We start from the raw sequence: 11,151 nt of genomic DNA, 5'->3' as shown, positions 1-11,151 counted from the left end.
ATCCCTGCGCAAATCACCGATCTCCCAGAGCACTGGTGACAGGGCAGAGTATCAGCTGTCAGCTGCAGATTTACACTAGACCATTCAGCTCTAGCCCCAGTATATAAATTCTGGTGTCTACGTGTTTTCCGGAAAGCCTCTCTCAGAGGAAGTACATCTGCTCAGAAGCAAGAAGAAAATAAGTATTCTTACTGGGAAAGAAGAAAGGCAACATTAAAAATGCTGAAAATTAAGACTGGAAAATTATGGCATATGAAACCTCTCGTTACAGGAAAACAAATGACAGCATTCATATGATACTTAAAGTTTCATAACCAAACAAAACACTATACGTGAAGAAAGGTGCATGGAAAATGACTATGTATTTTTCCCCCTGATATTGAAAGAACTCTTGCCAAATAGCTTAAAAAAAAAAAAAGTTCCACATTCTTCTGATCCAGTAAAACATTAAGAAAGAATTTGCTTTTACATGTTGTAACAGCTTTCCTTGTCCTTAGCAATCATTCTTCCATAAGAGTAGGTTTGTCCAAAATCTCCAACATACACAAAATACAGCAATGTTCCTTGCCAAGCTACACTTATCCAACAAGCAGCTGAAGATCTAGAAGACCAACTTATGTCCAGGTTAAGAACATGCAATTTTAACTCTAAACTGCTGCACATGCATGCCAGGAACATATGTAACTTTTACAAACAGAACAGTGTAAATCTCTGAGAACTACAACTGCCCTTCCAAGAATATTCAGAACGTGAAGCAAATTATTTCTCTGAAACCTTCTGAAGATTTTCTATACCGTATTTCAACTACGTATCTTGAAACTCTGTTTTGAGCTAAGGGAACTGAATGCTGTACTGCTATTCAGGCTCTAAAGGGATTTTGCTATCATCTAGCTTTTGGTGACTTCTGCCCTAAAGACCTACCCACACACATTCAAAAATAGTCTTTAATACTTTGCCTTTTTTTTATTTATTTATTTTCTTCTATTTTCTAAACTGTTGGAAAAAATTAGAAGGAAGGCAATGCACTGGGCCAAGACCACGCACCTCTACACCAAGCCCAAGCAGGAGAGCTTTGCAGCAGAGATTTACACCATCCATCCAAGGACGACGTCTATTTGCAGACTCCTCTTCTTCATATATGCAAGCAGCAGAGGATGGCAAGCAAAAATGCAACTACGAAGTTATCAAGCACTTACTTTTTTAATCCTTGTGTTGAGGGTAACAATTGTGGATGTTAGATAACTAATTATCCCACAGAATCACCATCACGAGGAAGACTGACATCCACAGTAATTGTCTGTGCCTCAACTGACAGCTGTGGTCATCTCAGTTTCCTCCTCTCTTTTACATACCTTGCAATTTACACTTCAAAACATTAAAAACATGCATTTCCACAGTGGCGGAACTCCAGTTTTGAGTTACCTCCAGAGGCACAAAGCATTGAAGGCAGCACCAGCTGTTAGTTCATAGAATAGTTTAGGTTGGAAAGGACCTTGAAGATCATCTAGTTCCAACCCCCTGCCCTGGGCAGGAACACCTCCCACCAGCCCAGGTTGCTCAAAGCCCCATCCAGTCTGGCCTTGAACCCCTCCAGGGATGGGGCAGCCACAGCTTCTCTGGGCAACCTGCGCCAGTGCCTCACCACCCTTAGAGTGAATTTTTTTTTTTCTAATAATCTAATTTAAATCTCCCCTCCTCCAGTTTGAAGCCATCATCCCTCATCCTATCACTACATGCCCTTGTAAAAAGTCCCACTCCAGCTTTCAACAGCTTTTCAGCTCAACAAAAGGTATGAGAAGGGGAACGTTAGCACACAGGTGGCGGTGAGATAGCCTTTTCTAGCTGAAAAAGTGAAAAGAACATCCACAGCACAGACAATGGAGAGCAAAAAGGAAAAAAAAAAACCACAAAAAACCTGATCTTTCCCCTAAATCCCCAAAGCTTGTGCAACAGCCATTTCCAATAACAGTTTATTAATAAATAGGCACGTAACAGCAATGAAGTGTATTTAAACTGGTTCTACTGCACGTACTTTGTTTCCTTTAAAAACAGCATTTACAGCACAGAGCCAATGCACAAAAATAAACCTATACAGACTGAATTAACCTCAGCCAAACTGTTGGGCACGCTGTTTACTTTAGACTGCTCTAAATCACTACATTTCCTTACAGGAGTGGAAATAATAGTCTCAAACAAAGCTGTGTCAAAACAAAGGAAAATATTAGGCTGCTGGTGAGTTTCAATGATGTGAAAAAAGGATCTTGACTGAAATAGAGCAAAATAAGAACACAAAACAGAGAGAGAAGGCCTGAGCAAGTGAAGCAGTATGTATTTTCAGTTGAATTTTAAGGATATTTGTTTATTGTAAAGGGGCATGGGGGGAGTAGAGCCTCGTGGGCAGTAAACAGTCCTAAATTTGGTCCATCTTACATTTATATATTCATTGCAAGAAAAAATTTATTTCTTTCCCCCTTTCCTAAAACAACACACAAAACTTGTCAAGTTGCTTAGATCAAAAAGAAATAAATATAATAAGCCAGCTAAGAACAGAAGTTTCACAGTTGCATTTAAAAGCCAAACTGTGCTACAGAATTGTTTATATCACCAATCTCAGAACGGTGTACAGAGAGGTAAGGGAGCTCTTTGGTCTACATTAGGAAGAAAAGAAGGGGGCATCAAATACAAGGAAAAGTAGATTAAACAAGAAGAAAAGGTGAGCCTGTATGGACAAAACGCTTAAATAAAAAAAAAAAAAAGCTTCAGGTTTCCTTTCCCATTACAAGTCACAAAAAACACGTCCCATCACACATGAAGGGTTTGATATGAAGGCATAACAGAAATTCAAAAGAGAAGTTCCAGGATAGGAAAAGACAAAGGCAAGAGAAATGCTGAATATAGAAGAAGAAATGTTTTGAGATTAATTGAAAAAAAGGAAGATTAGGATATGAAGGAGAAGACCTAACATAAGATGCACAAGCCACTACCCTGCATGGAGTTTTAAAAACAAAGAGCCGGAAGGTGGTACGTGAGGTTAGAATTCTGAAGGAGGATAGGATGTATGATGTTATCAGTAGCAGATTATTTTTACAGTGACTTTGAAACATAATTAAAGAGGATGAAAATCAGAAATGCCAGATAGAAAGGTGTCCTCCAAAGTCACGAAGAAAAGTTGAAATGGAAATAAACACCACACTTTGAAAGCCCTCACTTTCCCTCTCCAGAAGCAGCTCCAGAAGCCCTGCAGTGTGGCACCCTTCAAGTGCTGCGTGCAACCCACCTCATCTCTCCCTTCTAAAAAGAAGAGGATGTAAAACATAGCATGTTCTACAAAGTTTTACCTCATGTTTTACAGATTTGGGATTTGGAACATAGGCTTCAGCCTTGGGAGCTCCTTCTACCACCTCTGTGTACTCAAATGCACATACAAAGTCTTTTCCTTTGGTGACTCCTAGTTGTAATAGTCACCTAAGTGTTGCAAGAGCATAAGAAATATCCCACTGGATCAAAATGATACTCCATTTACTACAATATTTTGTGTGACAGCAGCAACAGGACATACTATTTAGGAGAAGCACATAAATCTGGCCATCATCTATAGTTTATTTCATCCTTCTCCAGCAGTGTCCACACTCATAGGTTAACAGATATTGAGAAAGTACATCCCTGCCCAGTCCTTTCACATCCTTTTAGGACCTCTTGTCCATCATTCTCCTGAAAACCTTTCTGACCCTGCTGGTACCATTTGCCTCTACAACATCCTGTTGCAACAAATTCCAGAAATTACTGCCCATACTGTAAAAACAACAAATAAACAAAAACAAAAAAATCACCCAACCCCACCCACCAAACACACACCACACCATCCAAAAAAGGGTATTTTTCCCCCCTAAGTTGTTCTGAATAAACTACTAGTTTTCCATTCATGCCCTCTAATTCCTATACCGCAGCATCTCATGAGTACCAGGTCCTCATCCTGGTTGTCCATCACACTGCATCCACATTTCTGAAAGCATCACGTCTGTAGCAACCCCATCCTGAGCCTCCTCTTCTCAAAACTGGTGAGTTTGACTTCATAATCTCTCTTCTGACAGCAGGTAGTTATTCCACCCCCAAAACATCCCAGCTGCCTTTTGTGAGATGTGAAACCAGAACTGCATGCAGCACACAAGACGCGGCACGCTGCGGTGAAACGGTGCTTTCCACTCTGGGCCTGATGAGGAACAAGATTTTATTGCTTTTTCTGAATACGACTCTACACAGAGGCAATCATTCACAGAACTGTCAAAGACACTGCCAAGATCTCCTGCCCGAGTCAAAACTGCCAGTTTTAAGGTCAGCGTTATGTAAGGTAGGTTTTGATTATTATTCCCCTAAATACATTATTTTCACTTATCCACTCTTATCTCCCACCTTTTCCTACATTCACTCAGTACAAAGACTGACACCAAGAGTCAGATTTTGCATAACCTTTTTGCCTTCTGGAAGGCTTGTTTGTCATTGCAACTGCAAGCCATAGTCACCGGTCACCCCTCACACCCTACCACCAAGTTATACAAAAAACATAAAGAAGAAAAAACACAATACCAACTGCATTACTCTAAATCAAGCCCTTTTTTCCTCCCTTCCCACCAAGGCAATGATAATTTTATGGATAATTAATTGAGAAGGAATACATTATTACTATTACTACTATTACTTCCACCACCCTAATTTGGAACTGGCGAGTATTATAAAAGGACGTGCCAAAAGACATTCAACCAGAGGAGTTTAGAAAAGTCAATGAACAGAGAAAAACACTAACTTTCCTATCATTTACATTATTTATACATGCACATGAGATGTCTCTAACAGACGAGTGAAAGTCTATTTTGTAGCCACAGCTTCTGATAAAAATACTTACTACACATTGCTCCATTGCCAAAAATGCATAATATCCTAATCTCTGACAAAGGTGCTGCCTTGTTGTCTAGGGGAATTCATTTTCTCAGATCTCCCATCTTCTTGACACATTCTTTTCTATTTCCGAAGCATGATTTGTAACAAATGTAAATATATTAAATACATCATACTCTCACAGCATGCCATAGCAGGTCTTATAACCTGACATTATTCAATTCATTCATATTCTCACTTTCTGCTTGTTGTTCCATCCCACCCTTAGGTTGAAAAAATGTGAGATAACTATTATTTGCATGACAAATTCATAGAAAACTTTGATATTAGTGAAGCTATAAAATTCAAAATATAAGCTCTCTTTAGCATCTGTGGGAAGAAATTGATTTTGAAATCACACCAGCCTTTCTTACACTGATTTGGGACAATTACCAGGGAAACTTATTTCTTACTCTTCTTTGAAGTGGTACAATAAACAGAAGTTGTGACTCCACAAATCTCAGCCTGCTTACATATTTCTCTCTGAAGTGTACTGTCAACACAGTGTGAACCTTTTAAGAGCACATTCATGGCCATGAATAGACCGCTCCTGGTTACTATCTTGTTCACAAAGCAGAACATACAAACTTCATCACAAATGACCCTGAGTTACTGTCACTGCAAAAAAGGGCCCTTCCACATGTCCCCCAGTGCCTTCTGCAGCAACGACGAACAATATTCCAGGCACACAATGCAACATCAGGGTTGAACATTTATAGTGTCGAAAGTAAAAAGCTCATAGGAAATACACACACCCTCTTATTCTATAGCTTCATTCTTAGTATCTTCAGCAATGACACAGACAGTGGGACTGAGTGCACCCTCGGCAAATTTGTGGGTGACACCAAGCTGAGCAGTAGGGTTGACACCCCTGAGGGACAGGATGCCATCCAGAGGGACCTGGTCAGGCTCAAGAAGTGGGTCCGTGTGAACCTCATGAGGTTCAATGAGGCCAAGCGCAGGGTCCCGCACATGGGTCAGGGCAACCCCCAGTATCAACACAGGCTGGGGGATGGAGGGACCGAGAGCAGCCCTGCCGAGAAGGACTTGGGGTAACTGGTGGGTGAAAAGCTGGACATGAGCCGGCAGTGTGCGCTCACAGCCCCGGAAGCCAACTGCATCCTGGGTTGCATCCCCAGCAGCGTGGCCAGCACGGCAAGGGAGGGGGTTCTGCCCCTCTGCTCTGGTGAAACCCCACCTGCAGTGCTGCCTCCAGCTCCCATTCTATGATTCTAGGTGAGGTATTCACCTGTCCAACTTGGGGTTGACCGCAGTACACTCTCCCTGTATTACTTGAGGAGGCAGATGTTTATGTACATTTTTTTTTCTCCAAACTGACTCAGAGGATCTTTAAGAAGTTAAGAGTGCTTTCACCCTTTTGTAACAGCTTCAATGACCACAAACTGCCATGTATGACAGTCCGTACTGAACATCATTGGCAGACCCTAGAGAAGGTGTATGTCAAGACTCTACTGTAGCAACAGTGCTTAGGGCCGAGCATACTTACATGTGGTTAATACAGCAGCACCGAATTTTTTCTTCAGCAGTCTGGACCTATTATGAGGTAGATCCAGTGATTTTTAAAACTGCTGAAAGCAGTGCATATGGCTCAGCCTTTAATTACTGATTGCAGCAGTACAAAGGAAACCAAGGTAGATGACAACAATGCCTGTTCCTGCCTACGATCCCTATTCTTCAGTTTTCTCAAAGTTAAGACCATTTTGGCATGGCATAAAAAGTCATCTCTGAAATAGTTTAGCTGAGGTAACCCAAGTAGGTGCACAGTAAATGAAGCAGAAACACGAGAAATTTAATATATCTTTCATCTAGCCTTCCGTAGAAAAATATTTTAAGACAGCTACAATATCCATTTGGCCTGTTTGCTTAGAAATGACATGGCTCAATGAGGGGGAAAAGCAATCTGCCTTGGAATGTGGTACAGCAAACATTTACCTTCTAAGCTTCCAGCAACACAACATCTTTATCATTACTGAACATGCCAGAGGCTTGACAGATAGCAAAGACACACCCCAAAAAAACAATAGCACATGTCTTTGTGGATGAGTGTCACTCCAGACGCAGAGATGATTTTCATTTTGTTCTCTTATCCCTTAATGAGCATTGTCAAAAGCATTTCTGTGCTTTCAGTCATCCTGCTCATCGTTCAATGAAGTATTGCCTATCTCAAGCTTGAAAATACAAAACTTCATCAGAATTTTTCTACTGTTAGCAGTTAATCATACCATCTGATTGGGCCCTTCCTTTTTCAGAAATGGCACTTACTATCTTTGAATCTATATACGGGTTACTGATGCTTTGATGATTAGACTACCCTGGGAGCCTTCACACAGTTGAACAGTGAGTTTTCAGGTGACAATCTTTTTGATCTGACCAAATTAACATCACTTGCCACAATGTACGTTTTCTTCATAAGTAGCTAAAAATTTTTTCCTACATAATCATAAAATCCACACTTGGTTCTAAAAGACAACAGCTTTGGAATACAGTGCCTTCAGCCCCAGAGATGAGGCAACTGTGAAAGACTTTGCCAAAGGAGTATCATCACTCCTCAGTGCAACACAGCTGGTCAATACACATCCTCGTAACACTGCAAGTACTATGGTCTAGGTAGGCAAATAGCCTCCAAGAATGCTATGATTTGATCTTTTATCTCAGTTTGGGGGAACAATTGCACAATGGCTAGTTGAAAAAACAATGAAAATGTCTTGACCAGCAGTACGTTACCACTCTTCTTCTATTTCAGGTAGCAGTAGGTTCTCTCAGAACCTGAATCCCAGAGCACAGAGGTTCCTCAGAGCTTCCCCACATCTCCATCTGCACTTTGTTAGTCCTCTGTGGCAGCCTTCCGCACACAGCGTTCACTAGCTGCACTTGAAATCACCTCTTCTACCCAAGACCTGCTTCTCCTTAGGGTTAAGGTATGGAGCAAAAGGAAAAAAAGTAGTAAGTGAACATAATTTATGGGGTTTTTTAAACCACTGACAACACAGACTTGAAAATACAAAACTTCATCAGAATTGAACATAATTTATGGGGTTTTTTTAAACCACTGACAACACAGTACAGCACACATACAGTATCCTCCTGCGTCTTCAGGGTTACTTCTAAAGAGGTGCAGTACAAGAAAAACAGGCCATAATTTTTAATACAATACTAATACATGTACATACAACACAGCATCTTCGGTGGATATTTGTAATACATACACTTAAGTGGAATGCCTACTATTAAGCATTTTCATATTGAATCCTGAAATAGATTTAAGACTTTTGCAAGCATGATCTGTGTTGAGTTCTGCTCCTGTCTTTACAAGACAGAGAAACAATAAACTGTTCCAATTTTAAGAATAGGCTTATTTGTACGGAGTCATTTTATTCTTCTGCAAATTTTATTCATTTCAAAATTATAAAGCCTTTAAGATGGCATGAGTTTCCCAAGTATTATTATTTTTTTTTAAATCTATTTCTAATCTTGGTTCACTGTGAAAACATAAACAGAAGTATAATACTTGGTTCTAGGAAATATAAACAATTTCTGAGAGCAAGATATGCATGTTAAGTACTTCTTCTATTTATAGAAGTAAATCTGACTTTTCAATATAAATTATGAATTAACATTAAGAAAAATACTATCATCTTAATTAACTGCAATAATAAAGAATGCTAATTAGTGTCTTAGAGAAGGTGTTTTATTTCTTTGGATACGATAGGAGGCATTTACTGCTACAGGATCAAGTGTCTGTGAATAGACAGGAGGGAGTAGCACTCTAACAAAACACTTGGAAGTGGTCCACAAGACTTTCCCTGTGTATTCTTGTTACTGATGTACATTTGGAAATTCAGTTAATATCTTCTTGTAACAGACTTCTTTCATCAGCATAACATCAAAGAGATCAGAAATTTTTTTCCATTCTGTTCACTAATCTCTGAAGAAAAATGGACATATAAGCCAGGCAGAACAGGTGCAGAACTTCTTCCTCACTGAACACTGACTTTTTTTAAAAAAAATAAATTAAAAAAAAGGTCTTTGAAATGTTGTATGGCAACAGCTCTACAGTACAGGCTGAAGCAATGCAAGTCTGTATACGCTCAGGTACACCAAGTACCTTTCTCCTTCCTCTGGGACCATAGACACCACTGGCTAGAGATGTCAGGATGTCATGATGACATGACATCATGACAAAAGCTTCTGTAGCCCAACAGACTCGAGGACCTGAAGCTTCTCCTCTACCCTCGCTATAGTGTGGCTTCTATGGTGTTAGTTTGAAAAAAAAGGCATTACTGAAAAACAAAGAAACATCCCTTCAACTATCCCACAACCTCAACCCCTTTCCTCCAAAACAAACAAGATTATAACCTATTTAAGGTGTGCTTTGCCTTGCATAAAAAAAAAAAAAGCTTTTATGTTTGCAGATTTCCTGAAGTCTAAAGATCACTTTACCAGCCACATAAAGTAACATGATCAGTCTGTTTATAATATAATGAACTTCCATTTCAAGCAATGAAGTTGTTTAATAGTATCTGTTTTAAATACCTTGCAGAATTTTGCAGTAAGGTCAAGACATTGAGTTTATAATGTTAAGAAAGATAACCATCTCATCTAGTCTGCTCTGAAACTGCACTTTCACTTTTGTTCACTTGAACATTGTCAGGTAGTTTAATACTCTATTTAATATGCTAGATAGAATCATAGAATGGTTTAGGTTGGAAGGGACCTTAAAGGTCATCTAGTTCCACCCCCCCCTGTCATGGGCAGGGACACCTCCCACCAGCCCAGGTTGCTCAAAGCCCCATCCAACCTGGCCTTGAACACCTCCAGGGATGGCGCAGCCACAGCTTCTCTGGGCAATCTGTGCCAGTGTCTCACCAGCCTCAAAGCAAAGAATTTCTTCGTAATATCTCATCTAAATCTCCCCTCTTCCAGTTTAAAACCATTCCCCCTCATCCTATGGCTCCACTCCCTGATCAAGAGTCCCTCTCCAGCTCTCCTGTAGCCCCTTTAGGTACTGGAAGGGGCTATAAGGTCTCCCTGGAGCCTTCTCTTCTCCAGGCTGAACAACGCCTCTCTCAGCCTGTCCTCATAGCAGAGGTGCTCCAACCCTCAGAGCATCTTCGTGGCCTCGTCTGGACTCACTCCAACAGGTCCATGTGCTTCTTATGTTAGGGGGTCCAGAGCTGGGTGCAGCCCTGCAGATGGGGTCTCACCAGAGATTGCCATTAACATTCAGTGCCAAACATCAGCAAGTGCTCCAATACTCCAAGGAAAGATTACACAGCAGAGGCCTCTCCCTCCAATTCTGTAGCCATAAGCAACAAAAATAAGGATACAACTGAAGTGCTGCCAGTATTGTGAACACATCTCTTCCAGTGCTAATCTCAAGTACTAATCAATCCCGCAATACGTTGCCAAAGCAGCATGTAAATACACTGCAATAGAGGTGTGTCAGCTAGGGCAGAGAGATTACATGCTGCCGACAGACAGTTAGGTCATCTCCTGCTGCACATCCAGGAGAAATCCCTCACACACACTGCCAATACATCACCCAGCAGATAACCAGCTTTCACCTCCCATTAGCATCTACAAACCAAACAAACATGCACAGCTGCATTCCAGATGAGCGTCCACGCACAGGTCAAGAGAAAAAGGCATTTCTTTTTAAGATAGGAAGAAAAAAAAAAAATATGTACCCTATGACATACACTTTAATTTCAGGTTATAGAAAGATAATACAGAAACCAAAATTAAATTAAAGGGTTAACCAATGCGTTAAAACCTCGGTAACTGTTGAGATAAGGTATTTTTTAGATATTAGCGAAAGACAGTAATCAGTCTATCCAGGGGAAGCTACATGGCCAAGAGAGGATGTATTTTGAAGACTACTAGAAGTTCAGCACACCTAGTCAGGAGCGGGAAGAGTACAGATATAAAAAAATCCCACCCCTTCAGAAAGGATTGTGAAAGACAATGAGGAGGAAGAGGGGGAATAACATGAAAAGGAGAGGAAAACAATGGAGACAATATGAAAGCCACTAGAAACACGCTGTAAAACAAAACGCAATACAGAAGGTTTGGGTTCTTTGTGTCATGTTTTAGTTCATCTATATTAAGTCACATAGCATAATAACCCATAATAAACAATGCACAGGGATTTACATTTTGGCATAGAAAAGTTCCCAATAAGCTCATTGTAAAGAGCTG

This window comes from Charadrius vociferus, unplaced genomic scaffold (genome assembly GCF_000708025.1).
Source record: "Charadrius vociferus isolate BGI_N301 unplaced genomic scaffold, ASM70802v2 scaffold514, whole genome shotgun sequence".
NCBI classification, from domain to species: domain Eukaryota; kingdom Metazoa; phylum Chordata; class Aves; order Charadriiformes; family Charadriidae; genus Charadrius; species Charadrius vociferus.
Note: the sequence above shows the minus strand (reverse complement) of the source record.